Consider the following 14,053-nt stretch of genomic DNA (forward strand, 5'->3'; position numbering starts at 1 on the left):
AGTGCGGCTTGGCAGGGTCGTGTTACGGAGGACGCATGGCTCTCGACCTTTGCCTCTCCCGAGTCCGTAGGGGAGTTGCAGCGATGGGACAAGACTGTAACTTCCAATTGGATATCACAAAAAAGGGGTAACAAAAGGATAAAATAAAATAATGATTACCTGCTGCATTCAAAGATAACGAACCTACAGCACTAGACTAAACATCACTTGCGTCATCCTTGTAGTATTGAAAGATTAAACATGGTTAAGCATTCACGATTGCACATAAGGGAAGTGCTTGCTTTGTTATCCAACTGATCTTGTGTTCTTTCTGTCATCCTGTGAACACCGTTCAATGCTGCTCGCAGCTATATTTCAATTTGTAATTCAATTTGTGCAATTCAAATTCAAAACTATTGATTTCAAGAATTGGTCTGAGAATGTTCTACAGTGCATTCGGAAAGTATTCAGACCCCTTGACTTTTTCCACATTTTCCTACGTTACAGCCTTATTCTAAATATCACATTTACATTGCTTTGTTGAAGCAAATTTGGCACCGATTACAGCCTGGAGTCTTCTTGGGTACGACACTACAAGCTTGGCACACCTGAATTTGGGGAGTTTCTCCCATTCTTCTCTGCAGATCCTCTCAAGTTCTGTCAGGTTGGATGGGGAGCTTCTCTGCACAGCTATTTTCAGGTCTCTCCAGACATGTTGTATTGGGTTCAAGTCCAGGCTCTGGCTGGGCCACTCAAGGACATTCAGAGACTTATCCCGAAGCAACACCTGCATTGTCTTGGCTGTGTGCTTAGGGTCGTTGTCCTGTTGGAAGGTGAACCTTCACCCCAGTCTGAGGTCCTGAGTGCTCTGGAGCAGGTTTTCATCAAGGATCTCTCTGCACTTTGTTCTGTTCATCTTTCCCTCAATCCTGACTAACCTCCCAGTCCCTGCAGCTGAAAAAAATCCCCACAGCATGATGCTGCCACCACCATACTTCATCGTAGGGATGGTGCCAGGTTTCCTCCAGACGTGACGCTTGGCATTCAGGACCAAAGAGTTCAATCATGGTTTCATCAGACCAGAGAATCTTGTTTCTCATGGTCTGAGAGTCCTTTAGGTGCCTTTTGGCAAACTCCTAGCGTGCTATCTTGTGCCTTTTACTGAGGAGTGGCTTACGTCTGGCCACTCTACCTTAAAGGTGGGCCAGCACTAGGAAGAGTCTTGGTGGTTCCAAACTTCTTCCATTTAAGAATGATGGAGGCCACTATGTTCTTGGGGACCTTCAATGTTGCAGACATTTTTTGTTACCCTTCCCCAGATCTGTGCCTCGACACAATCCTGTCTCTGAGCTCTACGGACAATTTCTTCGACGTCATGGCTTGTTTTTTGCTCTGACATGCACTGTCAACTCTGGGACCTTATATAGACAGTTGTGTGCCTTTCCAAATCATGTCCAATCAATTGAATTTACCACAGGTGGACTCCAATCAAGTTGTAGAAACATCACAAGGATGATCAATGGAAACAGGATGCACCTGAGCTCAATTTAGAGACTCATAGTCGGAATACTTATGTAAATAAGGTATTTCTGTTTTAATTTTTTAATACATGTGAAAACATTTCTTTAAATCTGTTTTCGCCTTGTCATTATGGGGTATTGTGTTGATTGATGAGGATTTTTATTTATTTAATCCATTTCAGAATAAGGCTGTAACGTAACAAAATGTGGAAAAGGTCAAGGGGTCTGAATACTTTCCGAATGCACTGTACAGTGGGAAAAAAAGTATTTAGCTTCCCCAACACTGCTGACATTTGATATATAGGAAATAACATAAGTCAACATTAAGTGGAAAAACAATTTCACAAAATAAAGTGTTGAGAGTCATTAATAACATTTTGCAGAAAGCAGGACTAGCCGATTTTAAATAAAGGAAGGGTGCTATAATGTGTGAAAACGGATAAAAAAATAAGTATGTTTCATCTGTATACTAAACAGTTGGTCTGTGAGAATCTGGCTAATGTTAACCACAACAAGTGACATACTGTGCATCTCTCACAGGGCAGTTTCATTAAGGAAATCCTTGAGCTCGAGATAGACCTAACTATCCAGCTTTACAAATGGTGTAAATAGCACAACAGCATATGCAAATACTGGTTGCAGCAACAGTGTGTGAAAACCTTGTGAAGACTTACAGAAAACGTTTGACCTGTGTCATTGCCAACAAAGGGTATATAACAAAGTATTGAGAAACTTTTGTTCTTGACCAAATACTTATTTTCCACCATAATTTGCAAATAAATTCATTAAAAATCCTACAATGTGATTTTCTGGAGAAAAAAAATCTCAATTTGTCTGTCATAGTTGACGTGTACCTATGATGAAAATTACAGGCCTCTCTCATCTTTTTAAGTTGGCGAACTTGCACAATTGGTGGCTGACTAAATACTTTTTTTCCCCACTGTATATCAAAGGCATATATTTAATTAACATTGTACAATGAATGGATTCACATAAAATGCATAAACATTAAGTTACAATCATTAACAAGCATTACAAAGCATACTTCTAGGCATATAGATCCTAAAGTTAACTTAGAAGACAAAGCATGAACAAAGAGATGCCAACTAGGCCAGAGGCCTAGAAGCCAAGGAAATGATAATTGATCATACAACCTTCCTCCATGGACTGGATACAGGATAAGAGAGAGAACATACAACCTTCCTCCATGGACTGGATACAGGATAAGAGAGAGAACATACAACCTTCCTCCATGGACTGGATACAGGATAAGAGAGAGAACATACAACCTTCCTCCATGGACTGGATACAGGATAAGAGAGAGAACATACAACCTTCTTCCATGGACTGGATACAGGATAAGAGAGAGAACATACAACCTTCCTCCATGGACTGGATACAGGATAAGAGAGAGAACATACAACCTTCCTCCATGGACTGGATACAGGATAAGAGAGAGAACATACAACCTTCCTCCATGGACTGGATACAGGATAAGAGAGAGAACATACAACCTTCCTCCATGGACTGGATACAGGATAAGAGAGAGAACATACAACCTTCCTCCATGGACTGGATACAGGATAAGAGAGAGAACATACAACCTTCCTCCATGGACTGGATACAGGATAAGAGAGAGAACATACAACCTTCCTCCATGGACTGGATACAGGATAAGAGAGAGAACATACAACCTTCCTCCATGGACTGGATACAGGATAAGAGAGAGAACATACAACCTTCCTCCATGGACTGGATACAGGATAAGAGAGAGAACATACAACCTTCCTCCATGGACTGGATACAGGATAAGAGAGAGAACATACAACCTTCCTCCATGGACTGGATACAGGATAAGAGAGAGAACATACAACCTTCCTCCATGGACTGGATACAGGATAAGAGAGAGAACATACAACCTTCCTCCATGGACTGGATACAGGATAAGAGAGAGAACATACAACCTTCCTCCATGGACTGGATACAGGATAAGAGAGAGAACATACAACCTTCCTCCATGGACTGGATACAGGATAAGAGAACAAAGGCATTTAATTACATTCATAACATCTTTAGGTGTAACCTTCTCAACCCAAAACCAACCACCATTGACCAATCAAATGATACCAAGTTTACAGTAACCTAAACACTCCCAGGCCCAATCTCCACAGGGTGTCACAGCATTTAAAGGCGTGTGTGTGGGGGATGAGACCAACGTAAGTAAGACAGAATTCCTGAGAAGACAATAAAACATAATAATTCAGAGTTCACACTGTACAGATACAAGTTACCACAGAGATCATACATCCATATAGATAACATCAGAGTTATCCTCAGTGAACAAGTTTCAGATTGATAACAGACATGGATACTATAGTATTATTCTATCACCCATTCAATGGTCAGTCCTCTGAATACTGTAACAGAGAGATACATCTTGGCCCCTCAGATGGGGAAGGGCTGACTAGTCCTTGGGCATTGTCCTTTGTGCTTTCCTTGTGTCCCTGGACCATTTGCCATGCAGCTCCAGGTGACAGAGAGCACATACGTTAGGGCCGAGCCTACAACATTACAGAGTATCTGTATGAATGGGAGGTATTAAGTTCAGGGGAAGGGTGGGAGTTACCACACATGCTGAAGTTTTATTTATATTTTTATTTTACCTTTATTTAACTAGGTAAGTCAGTTAAGAACAAATTCTTATTTACAATGACGGCCTACAGCAGCCAAACCCGGACGACGCTGGGCCAATTGTGCGCTGCCCTATGGGACTCCCAATCACGGCCGGTTGTGATACAGCCTGGAATCGAACCAGGGGGTCTGTAGTGACACCTCAAGCACTGAGATGCAGTGCCTTAGACCGCTGCGCCACTCGGGAGCTAATATAGGCTTTTTTCTGTGTTATTTCTCACTTAATTTTCATGTGAAAAAAAAACATTTGTCACACAGAAGATAGTGAAAAAATAACAAATGAAAGTAGGTCACTTCTTAAGTAGTTGCAGTGGCCGGTTAGAAACACAGTAATAGTTTAAGGCAAAAAAAAAACAACCTTGAGGTAAATGTGAGGGAGGTATAACATGAAATCCAATCAAGGTCACATAGTGGCCATCACTTTATTCTAGGTATCCAAATCTAACACACAAACTAAATTGTTATATGAGCCGCTTATAAGCAGTTAATAGTTCATCATTATAGCATAGCGCATCATTCAGGTTCAACTGAATTCATTTTATGCTAACTTGAGATTCTTACTATCCATCATGCTTCCCCTTTATGGAGGCAGTGGTGTTACAAAACATGTTCTCTGAGGAGAGTGGTTGACAGAGTTAACTTGAAAGAGGAACATTGGGTTTGTGAGATATTTTTAAAACAGACATTTGATCTCACATATTGAACTAATTTCTTGAGTCTGAAGAATGAAAAAAAATACACATGAAAGTACAATACCGTTCAAAAGTTTGGGGTCACTTAGAAATGTCCTTGTTTTCCATGAAAACATACATGGAATTAGTTTGAATAGGAAATATAGCAAAATTAATAGGAAATGTAGTCATTGACAAGGTTAGAAATAATGATTTTTAATTGAAATAATAATTGTGTCCTTCAAACTTTGATTCCGTCAAAGAAACCTCCATTTGCAGCAATTACAGCCTTGCAGACCTTTGGCATTCTAGTTGTCAATTTGTTGAGGTAATCTGAAGACATTTCACCCCATGCTTCCTGAAGCACCTCCCACAAGTTGTATTGGCTTGATGGGCACTTCTTACGGTCAAGCTGCTCTCACAACAGCTCAATAGGGTTGAGATCCGGTGACTGTGCTGGCCACTCCATTATAGACAGAATACCTGCTTCTTCCCTAAATAGTTATTGCATAGTTTGGAGCTGTGCTTTGGGTCATTGTCCTGTTGTAGGAGGAAATCGGCTCCAATCAAACGCAGTCCACAGGGTATGGCATGGCGTTGCAAAATGGAGTGATAGCCTTTCTTCTTCAAGATCCCTTTTACCCTGTACAAATCTCCCACTTTACCAACACCAAAGCACCCCCAGACCATCACATTGCCTCCACCATGCTTGACAGATGGCATCAAGCACTCCTCCAGCATCTTTTCATTTGGTCTGCATCTCACAAATGTTCTTCTTTGTGATCCGAAAACCTAAAACTTCGATTCGTCTGTCCATAACACTTTTTTCCAATCTTCCTCTGTCCAGTGTCTGTGTCCTTTTGCCCATCTTAATCTTTTATTTTTATTGGCCAGTCTGAGATATGGCTTTTTCTTTGCAACTCTGCCTAGAAGGTCAGCATCCCGGAGTCGCCTCTTCACTGTTGACGTTGAAACTGGTGTTTTGCACGTAGTATTTAATGAAGCTGCCAGTTGAGGACCTGTGAGGTGTCTGTTTCTCAAACTAGACAGTCTAATGTATTTGTCCTCTTGCTCAGTTGTGCACCGGGGCCTCCCACTCCTCTTTCTATTCTGGTTAGAGACAGTTTGCGCTGTTCTGTGAAGGGAGTAGTACACAGCGTTGTACGAGATCTTCAGTTTTTGGCAATTTCTCGCATGGAATAGCCTTAATTTCTCAGTACAAGAATATAGTTTCAGAAGAAAGTTCTTTGTTTCTGGCCATTTTGAGCCTGTAATCGAACCCACAATTGCTGATGCTCCAGATACTCAACTAGTCTCAAGAAGGACAGTTTTGTTGCTTCTTTAATCAGCACAACAGTTTTCAGCTGTGCTAACGTAATTGCAAAATGGTTTTCTAATGATCAATTTGCCTTTTAAAATGATAAACTTGGATTAGCAAACACAACGTGCCATTGGAACACAGGACTGATGGTTGCTGATAATGGGCCTCTGTACGCCTATGTAGATTTTCCATACAAAATCAGCAGTTTCCAGCTACAATAGCCATTTACAACATTAACAATGTCTACACTGTATTTCTGATCAATTTGATGTTATTTTAATGGACAAAAAAATGCTTCTCTTTCGAAAACTAGGACATTACTAAGTGACCCAAAACTTTTGAACAGTTGTGTAGGTCACTTCTTAAGTAGTTGCAGTGGCTGGTTAGAAACACAACCTTGAGGTAAATGTGAGGGAGGTGTAACATGAAATCCAACCAAGGTCAAATAGTGGCCATCTCTTTATTCTAGGTGTAAAAATTTAACACACAAACTAAATGGTTATATGAGCCGCTTATAAGCAGTTAATAGTTCATAATCATAGCATAGCGCATCATTCAGGTTCAACTGAATTCATTTTATGCTAACTTGAGATTCTTACTATCCATCATGCTTCCCCTTTATGGAGGCAGGGGTGTTAAAAAAACATGTTCTCTGAGGAGAGTGGTTGACAGGGTTAACTTGAAAGAGGAACATTGGGTTTGTGAGATATTTTTAAACCAGACATTTGATCTCACATACTGAACTAATTTCTTGAGTCTGAAGATGTATAGATAAGTAGGGAGGTGTAACGAAGCCTATAACTAGCCTACGGATGTTGTTGCCCTCGCTTTGTCTAGGGGTCTTGGGTCTGTAACCTGAATGAATGTGTGCATTTATGTGAAAAATCAGTGTATGAACCTAGGTCAGGGGCAGGCAACCCTGTTCCTGGAGAGCCGCAGGGTATGCAGGATTTTGCTTTAACTGACCTGAAAGACCAGTTGTTGTTGAATTTAGTAAATCACTGAACTGACCACCTGAGCTAATTGATCAGTTCAGTGATTGACTAAATTCAACATACCTGGTCTTCCAGGTCAATTAAAGCAAATTCCTTTATACCCTGCGTTTCTCCAGGAACAGGGTTGACTACCCCTGGCCTAGGTGTTGAATGTAGGGAGACAACAACCTTACCTTGCTCCAGTGCCAGCGCTGTCTCTCTTGACCTCTTATTCGGCCAGTCCAAGCAGATTATTGCTGGTTCAGATTGTGAAGAAATCTAAATATGTACAAGAAGGAAAAATACACAAGGCATGCCCGAACTAAAGACTAAAAAACAAATGAAAAGCCTAATGGCCAATGTTCCCTCAAATGTTTTTCGCCACTGAACAAATGTTAGGTCTGCTGAGCGCAATGTTGAACGTTGTGAAAATTCTGTGCAACTTCTGGTGCATGTTTACTGTGAACACTGAGGCTGTACCTGTTAAAGTTAGCTTTAACAGTGGCCAAGTATGGTACTGTGGCTATTTGTTCATAATGTATGCCTACAAAAGTGGCCTACCATCAAAAACAATGGAGAAAATTCTACCCATTACATTTTAACATGGAAATTTGTCTCCCGAGTGGCGCAGTGGTCTAAGGCACTGCATCGCAGTGCTAGCTGTGTCACTAGAGATCCTGGTTCGAATCCAGGCTCTGTCGTAGCCGGCCGCGACCGGGAGACCCATGGGGTGGCGCACAATTGGCCCAGCGTTGTCCAGGGTAGGGGAGGGAATGGCCGGCAGGGATGTAGCTCAGTTGGTAGAGCATGGCGTTTGCAACGCCAGGGTTGTGGGTTCGATTCCCAAGGGGGTTATAAAAAAATGTGTATGCACTAACTGTAAGTCGCTCTGGATAAGAGCGTCTGCTAAATGACTAAAATGTAAAATGAAATAACTATTGAAATAGCTCTTCTATGATACAGCCGACAGCAGCAGCCAATGTGTGGCGTTCAATGAAGGCCTACATTCCATGATACTTTTGAAAACATGCAGGGCTTGACATTAATCTGTTTAGCCACTTGTCCTTCAGACAAGGATGTGACTGAAAATGTTGTATTGTGTTGTTTGATGTTTAATGCAAAATAAAATGCATTATTATTCCCATAACATTATTATTATTACAGCAAATCAGACAAAAGTGTATGCTACCCTCTGCCTATTGGCTACTTTGCTTATTCAAGCCTATCTCAAAATACAACACTGCCCCTTTAAGACATAAAAAAAGCTATTTAGCTGACTCGCTTTTCAAAGATGGCTAGAAATATAAACGTTTTTGTGCTCTTGTGGGAAGCAATCACTCCCCCATTGCTGACCAGAAATTAGCTATAACTGGGCTAATAACTCACTAATTAGCAAAGAATATGAACAAATGTGCACATGCGGCTACATGCAGTTCTTCACTTTGATCTCAACACAAGCACATCTACTCGTGATCGCTTGTGCCTGCACAGTGTCAAAGTTGCGTCAATTCAAATCTGGTATTAGGAACAAAAGAGGTCAACACGACTTCTAAGATATACTAGTTATTTTAATTAATGCAAAAACCTTCAATGGTAAATATGATGTTTCGTATATACGGGCTCTTTGAAATACCTCGCAGGGCACTTCAGAGAACTAATCCATTGTTCTAGGTTCTTGCTCAAATACTCTGACAGAGAGAGTTTCCCACCTCTCTGCTGGCCAATTAGAGTAGAGACTTGAGCGTGGTTTAGACTTACTCAGCCTATCCGTTGGCGCACAGGCTAGTCCCCCGCCTCTTAGCGCATCCCTGTTTCCAGGCATACGTTCATCATAACAACCTGTCATAGTGAGAAGAGCCAGCTCCCTTAGACACCATTCCTACGTCCAAGGAAGGTTCACAGATCACAAAGAACCAGTATATTCCAGTATCTGGAGACACAAATCCTTATCTCATTTTACCCCCTAAAACAGCTCTTCACATCAATCACAGCTTGCCAGGTGTCACAACCTACATTAGCACAGTCCAGAATGCATTCTTTCTAAGTTAGTCATCCCATCAATTATGAAAATAATAAATCCCCAATAATAGTTTGTTTTGTTTCGGTATGTTGCATTGAAGCGGGCTAATATTGTGTTGATTCGATCACAATTCCCACAGTAGAGGGAAACATTGATTGTGTAAACTAACGGGGCGTAACTCTAGTAAAGTTGAATGAAGTTCCATCTCGTGTGTCTCTGCGCGGGTTGATATTTCTTCTGCGCAGCAGTCTGGAGGGAGCTGCGCGCCCGCACGCAGCTTAAAGAGAACATTGCTCATGGCCACCAAACAAAACCAGCCACCTCACGACTTGCAAGCTGGGACACTCACTAATGATCCCCTTAATTGGCAGCACCTGATGTGGACAAGGTTGCTGCTGCCCCTGGGGGAATGGAGTATGGAAGTGGTAGTGAGCTGTAGTGTGCTGTCTAAACTACCTGACCTATTCCCTAACAAGAGGTCACACCTCTGACTGAGGTCAGAACAACATGATCTCTCACACAACATGCTTCTTGAGCTTGTGGATTGATGCTTGTGACAGTTCATATGGTGAACCATAGAAAACTGCCTGCTGGCTCGTCTTCAGTTTGATTTTGCTGACAGTATCAAGCGGTTTCAGTTGTACATTTACTGTATGCATATAATTTGAGATGCTGCCTACCACTAATTTCATCACTTTGTTTTTCTCTATTAGTTTATCTACTAAATGTGTTACCTGCTGGTAAGTGAATCTCCTGATAGTCATGGCAATTACATTTTTCCCATTGAGTGAAGAAAAGTCTATAGAGTATTGTTTTTACAAAAATCGTAGTATGATGCACAAATCAGATACATTCACTGTGTTGTTAAATACGTTTATAAAAAAGATGGTAAATTAACCAAAGCTCTGAATTTTGATGAATGACTTCCCATGTCTTTTTACCTGACAGTCACTTCCCAGATCAGGCTGGTCAATGGTAATGGTCGCTGCTCAGGAAGAGTGGAAATCTATTACAGTGGCCAGTGGGGAACAGTGTGTGATAATGACTGGGATATGAAAGATGCTGCAGTGGTGTGTGGAGAGCTGGGTTGTGGGAGTACTGTAGGTGCCCCACTTGCTGCCCATTTTGGTCAGGGTAGTGAACCAACCTGGCTGGATGATGTGAAATGCTCTGGAAGTGAAGGCTACCTCTCAGAGTGCTCACACGGAGGATTTGGAGTTGAAAACTGTAATCATGGTGAAGATGCTGGTGTTTTCTGCCTCTCAGGTAGGGAGTGGTTTTATCGTGTTGTAGACATCTTGTGACATGAGTGCACAAACAGCTCAGAGAGATAAAAGCAAAAACATGAAAAACAAAGCCTGGGGTCGACACTTACGACAACATTTATTTGAATTACTGCTGCTTGTGATTTTAATGTATGTATGGTCAGTTATGTGCAACGCTTACTTTAGATTAAAATAAAGTGAACAGGACAGAAAGTGGAATGGAGTCCTACTTGTGTCTGTGTCTTGTAACTAATACACACAACTTTTGTACAGGTTTAACCCTGAAGAGACCTACCCTCTCTAAAACGCCTTCCCATTCAGCTTTTTCACCTGGTGAAACGGTTCAGTTCATCTGCTCTGTCTCACAGCGAATTGCCATCACTGCAAACTTTGACTTATATAGGGGAGGATCTCCAATAATGACCCAGGCAGTTGCATCCACTCAGACCACTGAGACTTTCACATTGTCCAGTCTGCAATCTTCACACCAGGGAAGGTACAGTTGTCTACAACAGATAACCCAGAATGGTCAGAAAATGATCAGCTCTTCTTCCAGCAACTCCATGGACATTACTATTGGTGAGTGACTGCGAACACACCTACAGTTGAGGGCACTAAAACATTTTCAAAAAATGTGTTTTGCAGTACAGGTTTTTGTAACAAACTATCACTAGTAGACGCTAGAGCAACTTGTTGCACACGCACTGCAGAAAATCTTCTGCCAAAAACTGTTCAATGCCCACTTCTGTGAGGTTATTACAGTGCCTTCAGAATATATTCACACCCCTTGACTTTTTCCACATTTTGTTGTGTTACAAAGTAGGATTCAAATGGATTTCATTTAAATTTTTTCGTCAATGATCTACACAAAATACTCTGTAATGTCAAAGTGGAAAAAAATGATATCATTTCTTTATGGACACAGTCAATTTTACAATAATTATATTTTGTTTGTTTTTACTCCTGAACTTCCTCTACCCTCAACCTCTCCGATCATTTTCATGATCCATCCGGTTTGCTTCTATATGCCGTATCTTTCTAACTGTGCTCTTTCACAAAAGTTCTCAACCTATAACCTATATACTTATTATGGACACAGTATGCTTTACATTAGTTATCTTGTTGTTATTAGTTGCTGTTAGTTGTTATTAGTCCCATCCTTCAACTCCATTCAACACCTCCCATCTATCTCTTAACACCATCCATATTGGATTTCTATTTGCCATATATTTTTCAACCGTACTGTGATGTTTTACAAAAGTTCTGAACCATTCTATTCTCATTGTTTATACAGATTGTAAATTGAAAATAAACATTTTTGCTAAAAGTATTATTATATTATTGATCGATTGACCATGACTTTTCAGATTATCCAGTAGTGCTATCTGCAGGGTTAGCTCCAGGTAAATATTGCAATCCTTTAGCCATTGGGTTGTAAAGCTACAAATGGACAGTACCAAAACAAATGATCTAATGATTCTGTCTCTTCGCAGCAAAATCTGCAGAGCTGGGAAGATTGTATCCCCCATATAAATAACATTATATTGGTAGCAATAATTTTATATAATAATTTAAATTGAAAAATTCAAAGTTTTGAATCCGGCGTTGTTTTGCGTATTTGTTCATAAACACTATAACATGGAATCGGTATGTCAAAAATCTCCTCCCAACTATTTTGCAATCTATATGGGACGGCTGTCAATCCTTTGGTCCTTAAATGAAACTGGTATACTTCTTTATTCATCACAATTTTCTTTAACCAATTATGTTCTTAAATGCAGGGCCGACAGACAAATTCCTTACTTTTTCCCCCTTCCACTTTCCTCTTCCATTTTGCGGTAATGCTGAAATTATTTGGTTGTAATTTTGGGTAGAGCAGACATTTCCATATGTTTTTGTTAGCTGCATGTGCCACATAACTCCACCAGTCCTACCTATGATATCATTTACGAAGATTATACCTTTTTTAAACATTTTGTCGAAATAAAATGTTTTTTTATCAATTAGTACATTTGAGTTTAACCACAATATTTGTTGCGTTATTTGTTTCTGGAGGATTAAATTGAAATTGCAACCAACTTTCTATGGCTTGTTTTAGAAATAGTGATATTTGGGAGATTATTTCCTTTTCAAATAACTGAAAGTGAGAGGTTGTAATCTGAATAAAGGGAAAAAGGCCATTCTTGAACATTGGGTGAGACAATCTTACTAATTTGCTAGAGAACCAGTTTGGATTTAAGTATAACTTTTGTATGACTGAAGCTTTTAGTAATAGGTCTAATGCTTTAATATTTAATCATTTCTGTCCTCCGAATTCATATTAATTATATAAATAGGCCCGTTTAATTTTGTCTGGCTTGCCGTTCCAAATAAAATTGACTATTTTTTCCTATATAATTTTAAAAACTATTCGCTAGGCGTAGGCAAGACCATAAGCAAATAGGTAAACTGGGATAATACTAAAGAGTTAATCAGGGTGATTTTTCCACAAATTGACAGGTATTTACCTTTCCATGGTAGCAAGATCATGTCTATTTTTGCTAACTTTCTATTAAAATGTATTGGAGTGAGATCATTTATTTCTTTTGGGATATGTATTCCGAGTATCCACATCACCATCAGACCATTTTATTGGTAAACTACATGGTAATGTAAAAATTGTATTTTTTAGTGATCCAATACGTAACATTTATCATAATTTGGTTGTAATCCAGAGAGGTTAGAAAATGTATCTAGATCCTCTATGAGGCTGTGGAGGGATTCAAGTTGTGGATTTAAAAGAAAACATGAATCATCAGCGTACAATGACACCTTTGTTTTTAAGCCCTGGATTTCTAATCCCTTGATATTATTATTGGATCTGATTTTAATAGCTAACATTTCGATGGCCATAATAAATAGATATGCCGATAGTGGACAACCTTGTTTCACTCCTCTTGACAGTTTAAAACCTTCGGAGAAATATACATTATTTACTATTTTACACCTAGGGTTACTATACATGATTTTAACCCATTATATAAGAGATTCTCCAAAATTGAAATACTCCAGGCATTTATATATAAACCCCAGTCGTACTTTATCAAATGCCTTTTCAAAGTCTGCTATGAATAGCAGGCCTGGTTTCCCAGATTTTTCATAGTGTTCTATTGGTTCCAGTAGTTGCCTTATATTATCTCCAATGTATCGTCCATGTAAAAAACCTGTCTGATTAGAATGAATAATGTCCGACAATACCTTTTTAATTCTATGCGCTATACATTTTGCTAGAATTTTGCATCACAACACTGAAGTGTAAGGGGCCTCCAATTCTTTCAATGGACTGGATCTTTATATTTTCCACTTGAATCCTGTTTCAGTAATAATGAAATCAGACCTTCTTCTTGAGTGTCTGATAATCTACCATTTACATAGGAGTGGTTAAAACATGCTAAAAACGGTCCTCTGAGTATATCAAAAGGTTTGGTATACCTCGACTGGTATGCCATCCAACCCTGGAGTATTCCTGGACTTAAAATCTTTAATTGCATCCAGAAGTTCCTCCTCTGTAATTTCACTTTCACATGAGTCTTTCTGTATGGCTGTTAATTTTACATTATCAATAGAAAAAAA

Source organism: Coregonus lavaretus (genome assembly GCF_964263955.1).
Source record: "Coregonus lavaretus genome assembly, contig: HAP1_SCAFFOLD_742, whole genome shotgun sequence".
NCBI classification, from domain to species: Eukaryota; Metazoa; Chordata; class Actinopteri; order Salmoniformes; family Salmonidae; genus Coregonus; species Coregonus lavaretus.